Here is a 22,896-nt window from a genome sequence, read left to right on the forward strand (position 1 = left end):
CCCCTATTCAAATCTCCTGGGAAACATGCCAGAAAGCAGATACGAGAGTGATGATGATGGTCTTGCAGTTCCTCTACAATAAATACCTTTAAACTTCTTTCAGGTACGAGTTTCTCTTATATGCTGCAGTGATATGATATAATGCTGTGTAGAATTATTCACTATATATTTCATTGTACTCAAATATCACGTGCATGCATTAATATATATATAAAAAGTTGAATATTGGACACAATAAATTCTCTGCGTTTCCCTTCCGCTAGCAGTTGGTTTGGCAACAGCGCGACAGCACTGGCTGCGTATTGGCTGAACTCATGTTCCTTCTAAAAGCGTACGCCGTTATAGTTGCTCGAGAATATTATTCAAGAAGTAGGTTGTGTGTCGCATCTTGCGTGTGTCAGTGTCCGACGTGCGTTTGTTGGGGTAATTAAAACATCATTACTAAGGCTGGGAAGTTGAGGAAAAATCCTTTTTCTTCCTAGTGTCCGAAGACGAGGCCCAACATAATATATGTTCATTTTGGGTCATTGTAGGCCAGAAAAAGGTGGGTTTTATTTATCCTTTTTGCCTTTTTCAGCGTTTTTTGGCTTTTTGGTTCTTTTTTAGCCTTTTTTAGGTCTTAACGGCTTCTTTTTGTAACTTCACCTTCTTTCGACTACGTTTTTACTGCCCATTCTCAATTCGAATCATCATCAGTTCATCACCTCTTAAACATCCTTTCTGTAGTAAAGAAATAAATATATTTGAACCGATCCCTGAAACGAGAGAAACAACATTTTGGACGACTGAAGCAGGTACGGTATGTACAAGGTCCTTTAACCGTAACTTGTCTGGAAGGTCGCGCTGTAAGTGCCAACTTTCTCTTGTTTTGAAGCTTTCAGTACTGTGTATAAGACCAGACAGCACGCGCCTGCAAAGATCTCAAGTCAGATAAGGAGGTGCCGCGCAGAGGGAGGGGGTGGGGAGGTTGTCTTCAGACTTCAGATCACATTTATACGTCCTTTTTTTTTGTTTTTAGGCCCTTTTTTTGATATTTGTAGGTCTTTTTATAGGTATTTTTTTGGCAATTTATACGTCTTCAACTTCCGAGCACTAATCATTACACTCATTATGAGGATCAAAGAGTAAGTAAGACTCAGTGGGTCACCCAAAGAGAAAAGCGGAGAAAGACGAAAAGGAGGAAGCATTTCTGAAGAAGGTTCCGAAAATCAGTTCTTTTTTATACAGAAATGTAATCAGGATAAAAGTGAGTAAAGTGCCGTTCATGAGCCCAGTGTGTGTTCCATCCTATTACTTAAATGAAGTAAAAATAAGTAAGTCTTCTCTGAAAAACAAGGTAAATGTTAAAATTTAATTTATATAATTTATGTCATATCGCTTTGTTACATTTTTTGTATGTAACTATCATTTAATTAATACTGCATATAGCAAAAATAGTAATACAGAAAATAATGATTTTTTTCAATCTTGATAAACAGTATGGGGGCGGCAGAGCTTGTTTGGCCTAGGGGCGGCAAAGAGGTAAATCCGGTCCTGGTTAGTACACTCCTATGTAAAATGGCTAATCCCGCTTTTGGAATCTTCTGTTACGTAAGTAAATAAATAAATGGATACAATGTCACTTCAGTTCAAAAACCTCAGAACAATGAACCGCGAAGAGCATGGAGTTCACGGCCTGCATAATGCTCTGTCTGGCTTCTGTAGTACGATGTTCGTATGTCTTTGTGATTGTCCTGTTATAAATTTCATCTTTTCATCGTCATCTTCGCGATTAGCCAAAATTGGCAGAAAAGCGAAGTAAAATAAAGCAAATCAACCAAGCAAAGTCAGCTCGATGGCCGAGCGCGTTTGTCGCTCGACTTATGAACTCGCCACCGAAGTTCCCGGGTTGGAATCCCGGTCTGGGCATGGCTGTGAGCTTCCCTTCATCAATTTCATCGGATCATCATTATTCATGCTAATTGTCGCGATTAGGGAAAAGTATCTTCCCATTTCGATTCCCGGTGGACATGGGCGCCCGCAGGGAGGGACCGGGGGGGGGGGAGAACTTGTCCCCGCCCTGAGATTTCTGGTCACAGTTAATGTAATTCGAATGGTGAAATTGTAGAGATATTTTAACGAAAAGTATTGTTTTCTGTGAGTTAGAGGCCGTAAGTTCCAGCAACTATTAGAGGAAAAGGTCTAAATATGGGCTCCCTTTTTATGTTGTCATTTTCTGAGGGAAAAAATAATATATCAAGCATGCATATCTATGAAATATATACTTAAATGTAATAGCATGCTAAAGTATAGAAGGTCTCGATTTTTCTTTAAAAAAAGCAATTTCCAAAAAATTGTAAAATGATGTATTTCAAAATTGTGGTCTAAATATGGGCTACTAGTGGCAATATCACAAAAAGCAATTACAATTTAAATAAACAGTCATTTATCGCTAAAACATTATAAAATCCATATTTATGAATAATCTGTTGTTTTGAAAATCACGCGGAATGGGAAAAATCGAAATTAAGAAAAACATCCAAATATTTGGTGAAAATGTGATCTCAACATTAGACCTCATGCAATAGCCCATATTTAGACCATCACGCTATTTTTCTTCTTCAATTTATTTTCGCTCTCTGTGGTACATATTTCACAAACAAATCATGGCATTATAAAAGCCCACATTTGTTTTATGTACCGCTAATATCATAACCTATACAAGGCAGATGAGAATTCAGAAAACGCTGACTTAAAACGTACCTGCAAAAAGTTTTCGGAGGTCGCAATTCTATAACAGCGTCCAAGGCCGAAACTAACCACCACTTTCTCTTGCGAATTGGCGCCGCAACCTTTGTCCTTGACAGATAACCAGTTCCAATAGCCTCTGCCAGGCTCCAGCACCCGGGATAACTCCAAAACCCATATTTAAACCTTTCGCCCATATTTAGACCTTCTCCATATTATTATTATTATTATTTGAAATAGGGTTACATTTAAACTTACAGCCTATTTTACACTGATTACTAACTATAAAACAGCTTTTTGTCCTACATGAATTAATATGTTAAGTATACAGTTATGTCGTTTTCACGTTCAGAAGACACAATGGGCTCTTATGGGCAATGCTTTTCTTATGGGAAATACGAGCGCGCTGTTGTCAAATTTCTGGATTTACAAATTTAGCTTAAGTAAAATCGGTACCTGCAGTTTTGCAGGAAATTTTGTAGAGAATACGATGGTGAACACAAAAAACTGGTAACTTGCTTACATAATTTTAGATAAATTAAAAACGCAAATTTTCTGTGAAAACAAAATTTTTACATTGTTTTCATTCCTAACGTTGAAACATGCCGTACAATTGAAGCATTCATTATTAAAAAAATTGACAGTTTTTTAATTGTCATAGGTGACGGTGGTACTCAGAATTTATCAATACTTTAAAGCATATTCGCATTAAAAAATATTCAAATAAAGTATGTGGAGATTTTTTATATTCGTGCAGTAGAAAATGTCGTCGCTGGCCATTTTTTGTTCTGTAATTCCAAGTAAAAACTTCCAGCGACAAAGTTGTGGAGAAAATAATGAAATTATTTTTTATAACCACTCAAAGGTTCCCAGAAATATTACTTCCATGCATTTGGAGTTTCTTTTTAACCCGAACTGCGCGCGATGTAAGGAGACGTTGTCTGGCCATCTTGAACCGACTCACCGCAGCATTCCGGCTATCACCACCAAGTTTCCGAGTTGTTATTTTATTTCCATTCAGTAAAAATATGAACTTCATGCAGTTTGTTATAATAGAATTGAAATTACTTAAATTTAATAAGTGACAATTATTTCCAATGCTGCTGTTGTGAGCAACATTAGTGCTGTCGCAAATACACGTTGTTTTCGTTTACATTACTGTCTACATTAATACTGAAATGAAGATCACCTTTCAGTTTCCAACGTACACATAAATTCATAGACACCATATTAACCTTTGAAAGGCTTTCCAACACGTGACAAAATATAGGGCTTCAAGATAGAAATATGACATGCCTTGTGCTTGAGTCATTCACGTCTTATCAGTTCACGTGGGCCATAACTCATTTGTTTGTTTGGGTTGCAACACATGTGCCAGGCTCCCGTTACTTGAGTGATAGATCTGCTTTGGTCTGTTTAGACTTTTCCCCTCTCTCGAAAAAGTGTTTTCAGTTGTGTGAGCTCTCAGTGATTTTTACTTTTTTAAGTGATTTCTGAAGTGTCATATTCGTGCATTACACTCGCGTGTGTAGTGATCGCAATGGATCATAGTAAAAAGGGTAACTGTAACGTTCACAGTATAATATTAATATTAATAATTACATATAATTATCATTATATATACAAAATATGTAACACCTTCATTGTGAAGGAAGGTCATCATTTCCCGGCGACATGAGCCAGCGCTGTATTGGCAACACTGTGCGGTTTCTCCATAAGCGCCGTTGTCTCTTCTGAACGTGGAAATTACAAATTTATGTAATTGAAAAAGCATGTAATTGTAATGTAATAATAATAATAACAATAACAACAACAACAAAATAAAAAATAGTAGTAGTAAAAGTTTCTCTGACTGCCCCCCCCCCCTCTTTCTGGAGAAAGAATCCTCTGGGCGGTTGCCGGTGGATCCCACTTTAGACTGTAGGTCCAGTCTTGATTAGCCTAGAATGTAGATTTGGAACAGCACTCAAACTAGTTCTTCCTCTTTGTGACAAATGTGCTAATCTGTAGTCATCTTCGAAATGCCCTACCAAAGAGTACACATTGCAACTCCCAGACTCTCACTAATACAACGCTCCTTATTCCATAGGCTAGTTCAACAAGATCTCAGACGTCGGCTCGCATCCGTCTTTTATCACAAACCTACAAAAAAATCGTGCGTAAGTAATGCGAGTGTTTTTCTCCTGGCGGTACGCAACGATACACCGTATCAGCATCTTTTTGTAGGCGGGAATAAAACTAATAAGTAGGGTTCGGAAGAATATGACATAAAAAATGTCAAAAGATAGAATCAATTTTTTTTTGAATATGATCTAAAAATAGTAAAAATTACATCAAAGTTTGCTCTGAAATGGATTTTTTCATGAATTACAAGAGAGTATTGGAATAATTCGATAAATCCCTTTGTTTGGTGGTTTAAACTGCTGAAGGAAAGGATAAAGGCAATTAAGTGCGAATGTGGTTTTCCTTATTTTTCAAAAACTAAATATGCTGACCAAGGCAGTAATTTATTTTATATGAAGAACATAAACTAAACGTAACGTTTCAACCTTCTAGCAAGGTCTTCTTCAGATACACACACACAAACATTACTCCCTCCAGACTATTAGAAAGTTGTACTTGATACAGTGTCTGAAGAAGACCTTGCTAGAAGGTTGAAACGTTACGTTTAGTTTATGTTCTTAATAAAATAAATTACTGCCTTGGTCAGCATATTTAGTTTTTCATAATCATGGAAACAAGGCTTAATGGTGTTTTATCCTTATTTTTATTTCAAGGTTACATAAAACACACTCCAAGGTTTTCTGTAAAAATCTTTCACCTCCTTTCAGAGTTGGCCTTACATGATACTGTAGTCGGTCAGCACCTGAAAATATAGATGTGTTTCAAATGCATCAGAGTAGATTTTTTTTAAAATTTTTAATATTGTGACTAATTTTACTTTAACTATAGATTAAAGCGATAATAGTGAACTTCTAAGTGGGCTTCACACAAAGTATTTTAATGCATTACCAAACATTTCAGTTAAAAATAATATTCTGCTTTTCCATTGACCGAATTTCACATTGATGGAGAACGTAAAAGGACCATGTCATGAAATTTAAATATGTAAGTTTTGCTAGTAAATGCATTTAAAATTCACGAAACAAGGGAGGAGAAAAATAAACCTCAAAAATAAAGAAAACTTCAACAAAAACGGCCAAAAAATACTGTAAAATAACCTACAAAGCAAAAAAAAGAGGGAGGGGTCGAAAAAAAACAGTGTGTTCTGGTTACAACTGGAGGGAAACGGACTGATATTAGGTTTAACACGGCTCAGAAAAAATGTGATTTTTCACCAACTTTCGTACTCTGCTAATAACATTCTATTTTAACCTAAACATGTGATACACGATTATTTATGAACAAAACACAATATTTTGAATAGTTCTTACGATGAGAGCTTTCAGACCGACGCGACAATCTACTAGCGACATATGTCACTTGGAAACGAACGCTTAGAAATAAATTCAACCTTTCGTATCGAAGCGACACGACAAGCTGCACGTGCCGCTTGCGTTACACTGGGCCGCTTTCTGAATATCGTCCATCGTGTCGTCTCGATCTGTTGGCGGCGCATGCGCACTAAATGGTGGATTGCTGCTGCTCATGTCGCTTGTCTCTTGTTATGTCGGTATGCAATTACCCAGTCGCCTGTCGCGTGGTCTGAAAACTCACAACTTGAAGAGTTGGGACCTTTCTACCCAGAAAAAAGCACTGAGTAATGCTATTGTGAAAGTGAGCTCTGTTTAAACTTGGGGTGGTTTTGTATTGTTTTGTTTTTCGACACTATCTATACTCTGTCCCAGCTAACTGTGGAGCAGGCAAACGAAAACAAGTCTCTGCGCAGTGACTCGAGACGGCTCCACCAATGAACACGTAAGAGGAACGGAATTGCCTGGACTGGGGGAAGCGACTGTAGTTGCAAGCAGCGTGTACTGCTTCGTTCTGGTCACTCGATTGCCTTCGCTTCTCTATGCGTGGGCCTTGCTCTAGAGTTAGCTGAGACAGGGTTTAGTTTACTGTTTTACTATTGTTTCTTTCCGGCTTAGAATGGCTTCTGGTGTACTGGAAATTTATTTAAATACACATTAATCTGCAGTCCCCGAATAGGAATAAAAGCACCATTGCACGAGGGGAAAAAGCAATCCTGTGACTTTTTCAGGAATTTACCTAAATAATAAGTACGGGAAATTCCTGTAGCTGATAAGAGACTAGGACACGTAACCTACATCACATCCGCTCACAACTCAGGAAATGTGAAAAACGAGGAAAAGTACTTTGTTCCTTCTCATAGAAAATAAATGATAAGGGATAAACTTTGCCTCGAATACCTTTTTATTCCACTTGGTAAATAGACCATCGTAGCTATTTTGGACTTTTGAAGAACTTCGCATTATACGTACAGGGTGTCTCGTAAGTCACCTTAGATTCTTCGGTGACCGTTGGGTGGTTGACTCCGGGTTCAAGTTCTAGCCTGGGAACCGTTCTTTCTGATGGATTCCATCTTCAATTTAATCTAATTCATTTTCAACACCGCGATCAGCCAATGTGAAAGAAAAAAACGACGTAAAGTAGACAAATACATAAGTCACTTTATGCTTTCCTCTTCTCCCTAAATCAAACAGAGCAGAACTTCTGAAAGAAAGCAGGTATTAACTAGATTTTTTTATTTGATTTGATTGGTTTTCATTTTTGTTATTTAGCGTCGCTTTTCTGCAACTTTTCGACGATGTGGATGAGTGATGATAATATTAAATGCATGAATGGACAATCACAAACATATATAGACAACACGGATGAAGGGACAAACATATATAGACAATACAACATGAGGCAAGACACCAGAGTCTCGGTAGTCTGCACAATGCAGTCCAGTGTGTAATACGTGGAAGGAAAATTGACATTTCGATGTCTTCGGAGAGAGCCACCCCTCACACTCCTAAATTCATTTAGAATTGTTAATGTTGACTTTTACCAAGGTCAAACAAGAATTGATTGCTCGAAATCCATATAGGGTTCTTGAAGTAGATTTAGGGATTTGTGATTGGAGGCAATCATATGTATAATTAAGCGGGAGCACTTGCCCCCCCCCCTTTTCAAATTTTCAGGTTTATTACTTTTGTTAACCTTCGGCCACCTGAGGAGGAATTTAGTAAAGAGTAATATTTGTAGTTTCACAAATGAAAGTTATTTAACAAATAATCCTGGACGCTATTTTTACACTCAAAGTTAAATCCCAAGTTCGATTCTGCCCCCCCCCCCCACACACACACACAAATTAGGTATCAAGTCACGGTTTCCTATCACATGTATTTAGTACCGCTACTTCAAGGTCAGTTGGTGGAACAATGTTGATATATACTTTCTGCCCTTTCGAACAACCTTCAAAAACAGGCTATTGATTATCATGGGGTGGTGTAATAACCGCGAAAGGTTTAAGCACGAAATGGAATAAACGCGAAAGGAATAACAGCGAAACCAAAATTGAAGACCAGTATAAGAACAAAAGGAACAACCGCAAAAGTGAAATCCTATCGAGGTTGTTCTGGCGACCCATTATCATATATGATTGTGCCGTAGTGAAGCTGCAACGCTACTTTGCTAATAAGATATAATGTGTAATCTAAACGCTATACGTACGGTTCCTTAACCTTTTATTTACCACTGACCCCTTTTAAGTATCCTTTGTTGCTGAAGACCTCCTGGACTTAACTCAGACTTTCATATCTCGAAAATTGTTTAAGTTTCTTATCAAGGTTTTTCATTACAAAGATACAATACAATACTCATATTGTAATTTAATAATAATGACGCTAAACGTTATGGTGGTTAATATTAGTACTTGAAAGAGAAGGTCGGTGGTGCATTTCACATACACCCGGTGGAGGCAAATAGTGGTTTGGATCCCACTTTAAAATAAACTGTAGGTCCACTCCCTATTAGTCTATCTGTGAAACAAACTCAAAGCATTCCACTTGCAAGTCTCGTTGTATCGAACTCAATAGCTGAAGCTTGTATTAATGTAAAAAATCAAGGACATATTTAGATCCCTGAGAGATTTGCCAGGTACTAAAATGAAGTAATAAAAATTTACTTGTTTAGCATTTGTTGCATAATCAATAGTTATTTACTTTCACCGAAATTACTGGAAGGCAAAGATTAGATTAAGATCATACGGCTTTGAATGACCGTACCAAAGAAGATTTATGAACAATGCTACTTATGATAATATACATAAAATAAAATATTAATAAGGAACTTTAATTATCGTCAACTTGATCTGACATTCTTCTTTGTTATTCAACAAATATTCAATTATTTATTTTTTGACATTAATTTCCTTGCCAGGCAGATGTGTTAGAGTCACTCGGGGGAATACGCCCAACATTTTTTTTTTTTTTGGCGGTTTATAGATTCGCTAAATGAAGAAGTGTCGCAATGAAAAGGATGTCAAATGAAATTACATGTTTTGTTATTGTTACCTATAAGTTTTATTACTGTAAGTCTTATAGCAAAAGAACCATAGATAAAAAAAACAACAGATGAACGTCAATTTGGGCAAATCACCCGGTGTTCAGGGTAAAATGCCCACCCATTAGGGGCAAAATGCCCAATACAAGAAATATTGTTGTAATACTTGACATGACATATTTGAAGGAAAATAATACACAGCATTAACGGGAAGATTATTAACGTTTGTCTCGTAAACAGAACATCATTTGTACAGACAAGCATAGCGTTTCTAACATCATTTATTTTGAATTTACCATAGCCTCTTTTACTGTTTACATTTGTGAGATATTGCATTGCACTTTGGACACATGGACGTGAATTTGATACATATTTCATGTATCCACATACACAGTGTGGTTCTTTCTTCTCATAATAATGCCCATGGGCATATTGTACTTAATTTCTGTGAGCATATCACCCCACAGCTACAAGCAGAAAATTGAATCACTGGGTTGGCAACTCTAAGCACCATAAAGCAGTGTCACTCTGCAGATATGTTTCCCTGACTCTTCATCTTTACACCAAATATAATTCAGTTTCTTTCTCTCTTGGGAATATTGTTGTTAATACAGCAACGTCCAAAAAATTATTACCTCAAAAATTGTCTTCTTACCTCATGAAATTAACCCTGAATGGCTTCAGATTCTTCTCACAAGCTCCAAACCTTCTGCCTCGTCTCACCACGGAGGGCGATTGCAAACAAGAGTCGCAGAATTGTCATAACATTTACGTTGCGCGAGATACGAGGGGGTGGGCATTTAACCCCGATGGGCATATTCTCCCCAGTGACTCTATACAAATTTTGGTGATTTTAACTACCCGTAAGATAATGAATACGTGCTCTTCTATATCTATTTTTACACCATCTTTTTACTCATTCATGTAATAATAACAATACAATATTTTTTAATGTAATATTTCATTTAATATTTTTGTAACTTAATTTAATGTAATATCATCATAATATAATTACTTCAATTTAAACGTTTATATTATTATTTCTGAGACTTGGTTCTAACCAATCCGAAATTTATTTCGTGACTGGTAAATCATCACAGAGTAAAACAAAAGGTGAATTAAAATATAAATTACTTGACAGAATATTAATTTTTGGTACGAAAAAAGGTAAAATAATGATTCAAAATTAGTTAATATTATATAATATTCAGTTATACGCTAACTTAGACCAGGAAACTATCTTTCAAAACATGCACAGCATGTAGTTACGACAGGCAACAATACACTCAGCGCCGAACTCTGTGGCAAAGTGGTTAGCATAGCGCGTCCCTGGGTTTGAATCCCGACCTGAACAGGGTCATCAATTTCATCAAATCATTACCTCATCCTCATCGTCGTGATTAGCCAGAAGTGGTAGAAAAGCGACTCTAAATAACGAAAATGAAATAAATGTATTGAGTGTCTAATTCGGTAATTCCCGATTTTCTTCCTGTGGGTGAGGTCAGAAATTCGGAAGGAAGTTGAGGACGGTTGATTATGCACAGATTTGCTAATGGGGACTGAGCCTCCAGTGGGGACCGAAGCCGAGACATGTGATTACAAGGCGACGACGTTACCACTACGCCATCATGGAGACCCTGCGAGAGAATTTGCGAACTGGACATGTGGATTTTTTATTGAGAAATTTGGAATTATAAAAATGGCTTAACCGATACCGATGTATCGCGCCCACCAGCTGCAACAATCACATTCAACGCACAGTGTTGCCGCACATCTGTTCTCCACGTCTACTCTACGCCACCTTGTCCCTTCCCCGCACAAGCACCTTCCCACGGCCTCCACATTGAAGTTGCAAAGTACGGTGAAAGCGTATGCGCAGTCATCTGGCTGAGACTCCACGTGGAGTAGACGAGCAGAATGACAGCTGCGCCCATTGGCTGAAGGTTGAGTGTGATTGGACGAAAACAACTCGCCCGCTGTTTAACCCCACCCACCTTCGTGGCGGCTGCTTCCTTCAGTTCTTGGACGTTAACCAAGTAAACGCATGTACTATAATAGCATAACAAGATGCAATTTAATATTATGATATAATTCTTGAATAATTTAAAGCAAGAATGTTGGTAAAATGATGCATCTATACCGCGTTTGTTAGAACCTGTCCCCTTTCCCGCGCTAGGGAGCGCTCGACAGTTTCGGTGCCAATGAGAAACGAGGAAAAAATCGTCTGCTGGGCAGCGAGGAGCGAATGGAAGCCAGAAGAGAGGCGCTTACGTAGACGCTGTTGCGACGTTGCGTATTTTAATTGGCTGCCTGGCTTTGACTTTCCCCAGCACCGAGAAAAGCCAGGGAGCAACTAGCGCTGGAACCGGGACAGGTTGTAACAAACGCGGTATAATTAAAGGAGAATACTTCCACATTAATATGAAACAATATTTTAGACAACTTTCATCGATGAGAATATGGGCATCGGTTCCAAGTAGTATCGGATGAGCCCTAATTCGATATGTAATATTAATAAAAACGGTAAAAAGTACAGTAATATCTAGAGTACTAAGAAGCCATAAAATATATTTAATTGTTAAATTGATGTATTTAATAATATAAATATTATTTTCTTGGAAACTTCGAAACAAATATAAAAGCACGTATATAGTGTTACTTCAGGTCAGGATATAAACCGCTGAGGCTAATGGATATCCACAGAACGCATGACATTGCAGCGGCTAGCTCGACTGAGTTAAACCACGTCACCAGCCTCCGTGGCGCAATCGGCTAGCGCGTTCGGCTGTTAACCGAAAGGTTGGTGGTTCGAGCCCACCCGGGGGCGTAATTTTTTTACATTCAAATTTTACAAGGCCTAATTTCAACCGATCCATTGTTCACGTGCGTGTTTGATAAGGTCGTTGTTCGTGCATACTTTCTTGAAGTTCTTGGTGAATCTTCAGTTGTCCTAAAGAGGGCATTCCAGCGTTACGTATGTGACATTTCATACATAAAATATAAGGCTCCAGACATTGGAGGCGATTAGGGGGCGAGGGGGCAGTTGCCCCACACGTTTCGCCGCTTTTGCCCCCGCACTATGTTAAATCTTATCTACAAAGGAAAATATACTATTTTTGCCCCCCTCTTTGGAACCCAATCGCCGCCACTGGCTCTTGACATGAGTTTGGATTCAAATATTCATAATGAACTCATTTTATAGAATTACTAACTACTTGGTGAAGTCTGCTCGATTGCATGAAAAGCATTAACGAAAATCTGTTACGTGTGTGTGTGACGCTTCAAAAATCTAGCAAATTTTGATTGATTAATTGTTTTAAAATCTTTGGGTGCGTCTCACGTATGGTCATTTGCACCCTTCAGTGTATACAGGGAAAAATCGCTTATCTAAAACCGTTACCTGAAAACAGGTTTGTTAAAGGACCAGGAATTTTAAATAAATTCAATTCCGGTTCAGGAGAGAAAATCAGCAAGGGTAAATGGTAGGGATGTGCCGAAGCCGATTACAGATGTATGAAAATCGGCCGAAATTGACATCGGTATCGGAATCGGCAAAAGTCCGATATTTAAACCGGTACAGATTATACTAGAGTTTTACCTTCATAACAGGCTTTATATTCTAGTTTTGTAAGATTTATTGAAAATTTGGTTATGATTCGTCATTATTGTAAAGTTTTTGTAATAAAATTATTGCAAACTCATTCAGATGATCAACCTAACTATAAATCGGAAAAAAAACAGCACATTGCTGAACCAGGATCTGCTGTTGTATTGGAAATTCAAAAATGAGTATTCAAACCTGAAGCAAGTGCTGAGAAAATACTTGGGCATACCTGCTGCATCAGTATTCAGTGATGGAGTGTTCAGTGTTGCTGAACAGATTTGAGATAAGAGAAGAAGTAGGTTACTTCCTGAAGTGCTTCCAAATCTCGTGTTTCTGAAGTTGAATCTGGCATAACAGGAATTCTTTTTGCATTTCAAAGAACTGCTTGTGTACTAATGTTTAATCTCTTGAGAATCCATGTTCTTCTTAAAGGTTCACATAACATTTTGTAGATGCAAATGTACATTCGCATCTCTTGAGAATATATATGTATATACATATGATATGCAATAGAAATGTACGTAGCAAATTTATTTTTGTCATGCTGAAAATAACATCCCATTTCTGTTTAATGATCTTATGTATCGGAATCGGTTAAATATCGGCATCGAAATCGGTTCCAAAAATTATCGGTGAGTAAATCGGCATCGGTAAATTTTCAGCTTCGTCACATCCCTAGTAAATGGGTTCTGGACCGGAAAGAACCTTTCTGTCAGTAAAATATTTCAATTTGGTCCAGGAACCTTTTTACCAGATCAATTTAAATACGGTCCAGGAACCTTTTTTTCCCTGGATTAATTTAAATGCCGTCGAGGAACCTTTTTCAATGAAACAATACGCAACTTGGACCGAATTTAAATTGTGCGAGAAAAAAGATTCCGGTCCTGCAGCGGAACCCAATAGAACCCATTAACATTTATGAGTACCTGGACCTTTAACAACCCTGCCTGAAAATTAAAAAAGGGGTCATAAATAGCCCCCTAAATTAAAAATGTTACTCGTAAATGGACTAGCATCTGCAAAAGTCCTGCTCTTCTCAAGAAACAAAACACTGCCTAATACACTGCCATCATTTCCCAACATATCTGACAAATGGTTTCATTTGTCTGAAGCATATAGCAAATTATATTTAAATGTTTGCGTTCACGAACATTTAAACCTTGTTAATGCAATTTGAAAAAAAAGCAATAATTTTCAGAATAATTCATATTTACTGGAGTAGGACAACTTTTTATAAAACTAAAGGCTTATCAGTTAAATATAAGTTGATTTATGACCTGCCTGCCATTTTGAACGAAATGGGAATTCCTGTTTCGCATAATCTAATATGGAAGGAAAATATTTTTAAATTAAGAAGTTCCTCTGTTTTGTAATTATAGCGTCATAAGACAATCCATTTAGATTCTACTTATATCATTATAATTGTCAAAATTATGGTTGCTCGTATGAAATAACATGAATTTTATAACAAGTGAAACGAACATCAAATTAGGTTCCTCCGCCATATACATTCTTCTGGTTGCAACATCTTTTCAATTCTTTCAACGCTCCACCTCATGCTCTGCAATGCCAGAGGTCCCAGGTTCGAATTTGTGAATGTCCCTTCATGAATTTTATCATATTATCATTCATCCTCATCTTACCGATTAGATAAAGTGGCAGAAAAGTGAAGTAAAATAAACCAAATCAATCAATCCATCCATATTATGTTAGTATGTTCTCTTAGTGAGAAATAATGGTGTATGTCTGTTGCAACGAATGTGACATAGTCTTGAAATATTGTGTGATTTTTTCACACTTCCACAGTCATGTGAACAAATAGAGGCAGGCGTTTGACCTATTGTTGGTTGTTTTTAACCTAGTTGATGTTACTACGAGGAGGTATCAAGAAGTTTTGCCTGTTGAGGTATAATTTGTTTAATAATGGAAAGAATGATACATACATATAGTTTGCCTGTAGTGTCCTCTACTCTGAGTTACCCTTTCACACAGTTGCCATCACGTTCGATGCATTTGAGCCAGCGTTTTATCCAGCCCTCAAAACCAGTTTGGAAATAATCCACAGAACACTCCCTGCCCCACTGTTCACAGCTGTTTTAACCTCCTGTAGGTCATCGAATCTCATGCCACGAAGCACAGACTTAGCTCACACTTTATGGTATCCCAAACTCTCAATCATTGCCTGTGCTGACACATAGGTCATGTGCACTGCATCAGAAATTTCCTGGATGGTGATACGTCTGTCCTCTCGAATGAGCTCATCATCCCTGTGGCGGTTGTCGTTGATGGCATGCCACTCCTTGTCATGTCCATACTTTCGGTTTCTCCGACTTAACTACTTAAGTCTGAGCTAAGTCTGTGCTTCGTGGCATGAGATTCGATGACCTGCAGGAGGTTAAAACAGCTCTGAACAGTTGGGCAGGAAGTGTTCTGTGGAATTTTTCCAAACTGGTTTTGAGGGCTGGATAAAACGTTGTCACAAATGCCACTGTGAGGAAGGGTAACTCTGAGTAGAGGACACTACAGGCAAAGTATGTTCATTGTTTCATTCTTTCCATTATTAAACAAATTATACCTCAACAGGCAAAACTTCTTGATACCTCCTCGTAGTAACATCAACTAGGTTAAAAACATCCAACAATAGGACAAACGCCCCTGCCTCTTCCCTTTCTCTCTCTTCTTCCATTTGTTTCCTCCTCGCTTTCTATCTCTTTTCCTCTTCCCTTTATCTCTCTTCTTGCTCTTGTTTTCTCTTCGCATTCTCTTTTCCCCTCTTTCCTCTCCTTTGTTTCTCTCTCTCTTTCTCTCTGCCTTTCTTTTGTTTCCCTACCTTTATTTTCCCTCTATCTTTCTTCCCTTTTCTCTCTCTTTCTTCATTTCGTTATCCTACCTCTCTGTTTCTTCCCTTTCTCTCATTCTCTCTCTCCTTCTTCCGTTTGTTTCCCTAGCTCTGTGTCTTCCCTTCCTCTATCTATCCTCTTCCTTCCCTCTCTTTCTTCTTTTCGATTTCCTACCTCTCTTTTCTTTGCTTTTTCTCATTCTGTCTCTTCTTCTTCCTTTTGTTTCCCCAGCTCTGCTTCTAGTTCTCTATTTACCCTCTTCCTTTCGTTTGCCTACCTCTGTTTTCTTTCCTTTTTCTCATTCTCTCTCTTCTTTTTCCATTTGTTTCCCTAGCTCTGTCTTCCCTTCCTCTCTATTTACCCTCTTCCTTCCCTCTCTTTCTTCTTTTCGTTTCTCTACCTCTCTTTTTCTCTCAATCTCTTTCTTCCTTTTTCCCCTGCCTCGTTCCTTTTTCCCTTTATCTTTCGTTCCATTTCTTCTCTTACTCTTTCTTTCTTTTTTTCTGCCTTTCTTTTTTCGTCTCTCTACATCTCTGTCTTTTCCTTTCTTTCTTCCTCTAGCTCTGTCTGTTTTTCTTGTAAAAACAATGAGAAAATTTTCGCCCCCGGGTGGGCTCGAACCACCAACCTTTCGGTTAACAGCCGAACGCGCTAGCCGATTGCGCCACGGAGGCCGACGGTTTTGTTAAACTCAATCGTTTCCCTTTCTGAAAGAGAGAGGGAGACGGAAGAGTTCTGAGTCCCTCTACGGATTTTTTATTTCTTGTTATTTAGCGTTGCTTTCTTGCCACTTTGGGATAATCGCGACGATGAGAATGAGGATGATATGATTAAATTGATGAAGGGATACTCACGAAGAACAACCATGCACATGCTGTAATAGAGGGAGGAGTTCCAGGATCTGCAGACCCCCTCTATGCATTGTAGTGGACTCCATCTGAGGTCATCGAACAGTTTTGGTTGTCTTGTTGGCAATTGGCACTTTTATGCGAGGCTGGAGCCATGCTGACAAAACACGTGCCATAATTATTAAAACTTGAATTTGAAATGTACTATCGATAGATTCATTTTACTTTTTTTACTTAGCTTTTTCTGCCACTTTTGGCTAAACACGAAGATAAGGATGAGTGGCATGATGTAATGAAATTGAAAAACAAACATGTCCAAACCGGGATTCGGAAATATGGATTCCTTCAATGGTAACCAGTCCAGCACAGAGGTCGGCAATACAGACACACACACACACACACACACATATACACATATATATAATACATATATATATATATATTATCGTTAGTAAAATATGCCGGCCCACGTGGCGGAGTGGTTAGCACATCTCGTTACGACGCCAGGAGTCTCGGGTTCGAAACTCGGCATGGATGTTTGTGAGTATCCATTCACAAATTTCATCATATCATCCATCATCCCCATCTTCGCAAAATAGCCAAAAGGTGGCACAAAAATCGAAGTAAAAAACATGTCAATCCAATCCTTAGTAAAATATGTTTTAAGTCAAAACTGATTGATTACCTTTGTTCTTATGACAAAAACTTTTTTCCCCCGGACATACTTTGTAGAGGTATTCTTTAGGACAAGATTGTTGTTGAGAGTAAATTCCCCTCCAGGATTTCACACCCTGTGCCAAACGCAATTAAAAACTTTCTCAGCGTCTTACGTTTAATATAATACGTTTACGTTTATATTCATACGTTTAATATAATACGTAGAGTATATCTTATTCAAATTCAATTTCCACTTTTATTTGGATTTTTTTTCCTTTTTGAAATACATTGTATCTAGTGTAAACTTACTCGCGTGCCCCTATCCGCTCTCGATTTGCACCGTCGCCCCGGTGTCAATGTCTTTGAAAATACTAAAAGTTTTTGTTTTGCCATATCGTTGGCGTTTGTTAACGCCAACAAGAGATAGTAACCTCCCAGCGCTGCTTATCTTATCAACATTAATCGATCATCCTGCTTGGGAACTCAACTCAGAGCAAACAAATGAATAAAAAGTAAGCCGGTGGTTATATAATTAACTTTGCACCATGATAACAAAACTCAGAACAAAGCAATTCAGTATCAACAGCTAAAAACATATCATGTTGAGGTGTATGCGTCACCAGTGCTTGGAGATTTCTAATTTGATCAACACAGCTTTGAGTAAACATGTTTTTAGTGTTCCGAGAAGTAGTTGAAATGAAATAAATTTAAAACACGAAACAAACAATTTGGAGCTGGATTTCCTATGCTACCACGATGCGATGCATGGATAATAATCCGAAATTGGCAAATCAACATTTCATCATCTACAGGTGTGACGTTATATCATCTGTTCATGGCCCCAGCTTACCCGAGGGGGGTGAGACGCTATACCATACCAGACAAAAAATTGAAACAAAATTACATTGTTGCCGACTGTGTTCCCAGGGTTTCTGTATTACTCTCACTCTGCGAATTAAATTTATGCTTTGGAGGAGGGGGGCGGGTGCCCACTTAGTGGCGTTTTCTGATTTCATTTCTGGAGGTAAACTTCGTACCAGCTATTATAACTGTAGACCAGGCGAACGAGTACAAGTTTCTGCGCAAGTAGTGACGCGAGACGGCTCCACCAATGAACAGTGAGAGAAAAGGGATTGTGTAATGGGCGACGGGAATTACCCGATTTCCTCCTTCGCACTGTTGCACACTTTTGAAAACGATAATACCGAACGCACATTGCAAACGTACCGTATTCTTGTCTCCAGGTCCGTAGGATTGGTTTAAGAATTTATTATGGAAATATTAGGGATAAAACTGCAAGAGCAAATTTTGACAAGCCGTGCATTTAGCGTGCGGACTAAGGTCTTGACCGTACATCCGTACATACCATGAAATTTCCGTACATGTACGGTCAGGACCGTACGGATGACAACGCTGCGCTATTCACCATTCGATTTTCCTCCTCCTCCTCTGCCGATATATGCGGCCCTGCTCTACAGTTAGCTGGGACAGGGTATAGATTATTTTGAGAATGCAAATTTGTATATATTGCCAGTCAGTAAACTAAACTATTACCTGCCGGTTCGCGTATTTACAAACCTTATAGTGCTGCAGAACCAGAGGTATGTAACACTTTCTTATTGGCTGTGTGCACCGGAAGTGTTTATGTTCCGTGTCCATTGTTCCTTGCTTCTTCATTTACAGCAAAAGTATGGAAAAATAAGACTTGTGATTATATTGTATTAAAGTTTGTAAACAGATTATCGAAATTATGTTAAGAAATATACGTTTATATAATAAAATATGTTTAAATTGCTATGTTTGATACACATAATTTTCTCAGTAGTCATTGGTAGTTACAATGTTTGCACTGATGTGACTTTAAATAGAAAAATCATTCACTTCAAGAAGAGTTCTGATTTCTTAATTTAAATAATTTTGCTAAAAGATTACCCTTAGTGTAAATGGGTTTCTTATCTTGTTGGGATGGATATCTGAAATCTACACTGTTAATTTGAACCCTGCCATCTAGCGTTAACTTGAAGGAACTCTACATCAACTTCCGGAATGGCAGCCAATCAGTAGCCAAATATCGCTGGAGGTTCTGCAGTACTATAGGGCTTGTAAATACGCTGCCGGTTCTATATACCTTAGAACATTGATTCTAACCTAGGCCATTAAATCTTAAGATAACATTTAAATGTAATTTAGAAACAGTACATGTATTTATAATCTAAGGAAACCCAAACTCATACACGAAAAGAGTTATCTAACTATTAACACCGAAAACTTGGCCAAATTTCTATTACCAACTTCAAACTTAAGGACGCGAAATCCTGGGGGGACGGGGGGATTTCCCCCACCAACAATCTTGGCCTCAAAAATCCCCCCACCAAAAATTTCCGGGGGAGAGTTTTTGTTACAAGAAACAAAAGATGAACAATTACTTCTAATTTCAACTATACTGTACTAAGAATAATATCGAATACATACACAAATTAGTGTAGTTGTGAGTGTTCAATGCTTTTTCTCTCTCAAGAGCTCATTAACAAACTACGTATTTCATAATTTATTAACATCTTGAACCAGTTAGTAGCTAAAGAAATTAGTTTGCTACTTTATAATATTTGATATACATAAAAGTAACAAATTTATTTATTTTTGGGTAAGTAATAATAATATATTTTTAATTTAGCAATAATTTTCACTTTTAATAACATTATAAATATGTATATCATATAATTTATATGTATGTTTGTGGGAAGGGGGTTTGTAGACTTTCTCCCCACACCAGTTTTAAATGATTTCCCACCCTGCTTAAGGTCCATCTAGTCTACATACACGTTTCTTGTGAACACTTTAAAACATAAACGGTGAGGTTGGTCAGTTGCAGAATGGTGTCCTTTAATGAGCAATTCTACATACTTTTCGGCAGGGAAATCTTTGAAGACTGGACCATTAATGGACAAAATAATTCTTTCAATCGTGTTTGTTATATAGTTAAGCATATACTGTATGCTTTCAAATCCATTTTCTTTGAGGGACATCCGCTTCCCGTTAATTCAACACAATGATTAGTTACTCTTGGAAACTTTTATTGAAGGTGCAAGAATAAAAATTCATATGAGGCATCATTTGACATTTTAATCCAAAAAAAAAAATATTTAATAAAAGGTGTTCTTATTTCAATTTCAATTTTCTAAAGGGCGAGGTTCAGCCTGCGGCTGTTCTACCACCTAACCCCAATGGATGTATAATACATAAACATACATACTAAACACATTCTACATACTAAATGCTTGTACAAATAACAAACAAACAAAGAAAAAAGAAACAAAGAAACCTGGAACACAAAAAGAACAAATACAAAATTGAAGACAAAGATTCATCTATACATTCAAAAAAAAAAAAAGGGAAAAAGATTGAAAACAAATACGCAAAGGATACACAAATTAATTGACACAATTGTGCTTAGTGTGATATAGTTAAATCTAATACAAATTAATATTATGTAAAAACATATAAATGTTCTTAATATACAAGAAAGGACAAAATATCGTCAAGGGTTGGCAACATGTAAGGGTTAAAGTAAGGAAGCAAAATGAAAATGAAAATGCTTGTTTTTAGGAAGTTGGTTCAAAATGATAGCTATTATTTGTGAGTGCTGGAACATAGATGTTGTTCATTTAACAATAGATTTTTGAGTTCGTCTGTGAAGTTGTTGCGATTAGTGAGGGACGTCATGGAAGGAGGAAGTTCATTCCACGCTCTTGCAGCTGAATATGTAAATGATGATTCGAAAAGCATTAGTGTGTGCTTTGGAAGCTCAAGTTTTGTATATCGAACGTCAATAAAACTATTTTTGACCAATGAAGAAATTAACAAAATTTTCAACAATAATCCGATATTTTGGGAAATGTTGGGGATGAAGAAACATTGATGTTTTGTTTCACAATGTCGAAAACACACTACGCTACTTCTAGATTTTTACCTTACTTTTTCTGTAGTACTCATTACATGGTATGTAAGGCAACCATATTGTTATTATTATTATTATTTCATTTATTCTATTTATCTTGTATATATATAAACGTAGTCGAGCTGCTAGTGAAATTCTCGTTCGTTTCTTTTACGTAAAACATACAGGTATACAGTGGCGGCGATTGGGTTCAAAACTGGGGGGGGGGGTAAGGACAGTTTATTTTCCCTTTTTAGATACGGTTTAGCATAGTGCTGGCCAAAAGCGGCAAAAATTGGGGGGGGGGGCAACTGTTCCGCACGTCCCCCCCCTTAATCGCCACCACTGCCGGAGTATAGGCCTTCAAAGTTCTACAGCGAGGCAAATCCGTTCTATAGTCACAAGCAGAAATGAGAATGTCACATCATGTCCTGGAATCTAGGTTGCTCAGAATCTCACAGAACTCGTAAAACTTCAAACGAATTGGAAACAAACATATGTACATTATATGTTACGTAAACGTGCATAACCGTTATCTGCGTTGAGGTAGAATATCTCTAAGCTTTAAAACTGTTTTCTTTTCATTATACTAATATCGGGATCAAATGTAAGTTTTAGGAAACACATGTGAAATATTTCCATAGCTGCCGCGCACTCAAGAGATAACATGTGTTTGAAAGTCAACTCGCTTCCTGAGAGTGTAAGGCGTGACCTTTTGGTAAGGCAGCCACACGTCAACCTCACTTTCACGTAGTACATCCCGGTCAAGGACGTATTTAGGTGGAGGTTCAGGCGGTCCGCCCCCCCCCCGAAAGACTTATCAAGTACTAAAATTAAATAATCAAAATATATACGTTTAGCCTTTGTTGTATAATTTCCTCTGAACTTATTGGAAGACAAGGATTACATTGAGATCATACATCTTTGAAGGACACGAAGGATGTATTTAGGGGGTCCGGACCCCCTCCCGCCACCCGAAATACTTATTAAGTACGAAAATTGAATGAAAATGTACTCGTTTAGCATTTGTTGTATAATTTCATCTGAACTTATTGGAAGACAAAGATTATGTTGGGATCATACGGCTTTCAATGAAATTACAAAGACGATTTATGTACACTACTACTCAAAATAATATGCATAAAATGTTAATCAGAAACTTACTTTTCTCCAACATGTAACATCATTTTTGTTATTCGATAAATATTCAATTATTTATCCATTTGACATTAATTTCATTGCCAGGGCACTTGCTTTTATGTAAATTATTCCGATCTTAACTACAGGTAAGCTACGTAATGAATATGCGCTGTTGTTATTCTCTATTCTTATACAGTCTTTTTACCTATTCGTGTAATAATAATATATTAATTTATGTATTGAAATTAGTATTAATTTGATTTAATATAATTGTTTTAATTTAAACATTACTATTATTATTATTATTTTTCCTGAGACACTTGGTTCAGAACCTTCCCGCCCGAAACATATTTCTAGATACGTGCCTGATCCCGGTAATTGCATCTTGCAGGCCAACGAGACTTTGGCGGCTGGACCCACGGCCAGGATAATCCTTTGTTTGGTCGTGTTGTCCTGTTTTTGTCCTTAAATGTGCTGAGTGCCCCTTTATAGCCGTAGCTTTTAATAGGTAAGGATAGTTCAGCCCTCAGAGACAAGTGTTGGTTTTGGTTAAGGTAAGCGACTGAGCCTCGTGTAATATGATGGTGCAAATAACCCAAGTGTTGACGCACCCAAAAAAATCAATTAATC

General features: G+C 37.5%; 2 non-coding genes across 2 annotated transcripts; one reads left to right on the forward strand and one right to left on the reverse strand.

The window, feature by feature from the left end:
* The first annotated feature begins 11,993 nt into the window (after window positions 1-11,993).
* TRNAN-GUU (transfer RNA asparagine (anticodon GUU)) lies at window positions 11,994-12,067 on the forward strand. The gene has a single exon. It is a non-coding gene; the product is annotated as a tRNA-Asn (tRNA).
* Window positions 12,068-16,284: 4,217 nt separating this feature from the next.
* TRNAN-GUU (transfer RNA asparagine (anticodon GUU)) lies at window positions 16,285-16,358 on the reverse strand. Its single transcript has one exon. It is a non-coding gene; the product is annotated as a tRNA-Asn (tRNA).
* Window positions 16,359-22,896: the final 6,538 nt, after the last annotated feature.

This window comes from Lepisma saccharinum, chromosome 23 (genome assembly GCF_977018435.1).
Source record: "Lepisma saccharinum chromosome 23, izLepSacc3.1, whole genome shotgun sequence".
Classification (NCBI taxonomy): Eukaryota; Metazoa; Arthropoda; class Insecta; order Zygentoma; family Lepismatidae; genus Lepisma; species Lepisma saccharinum.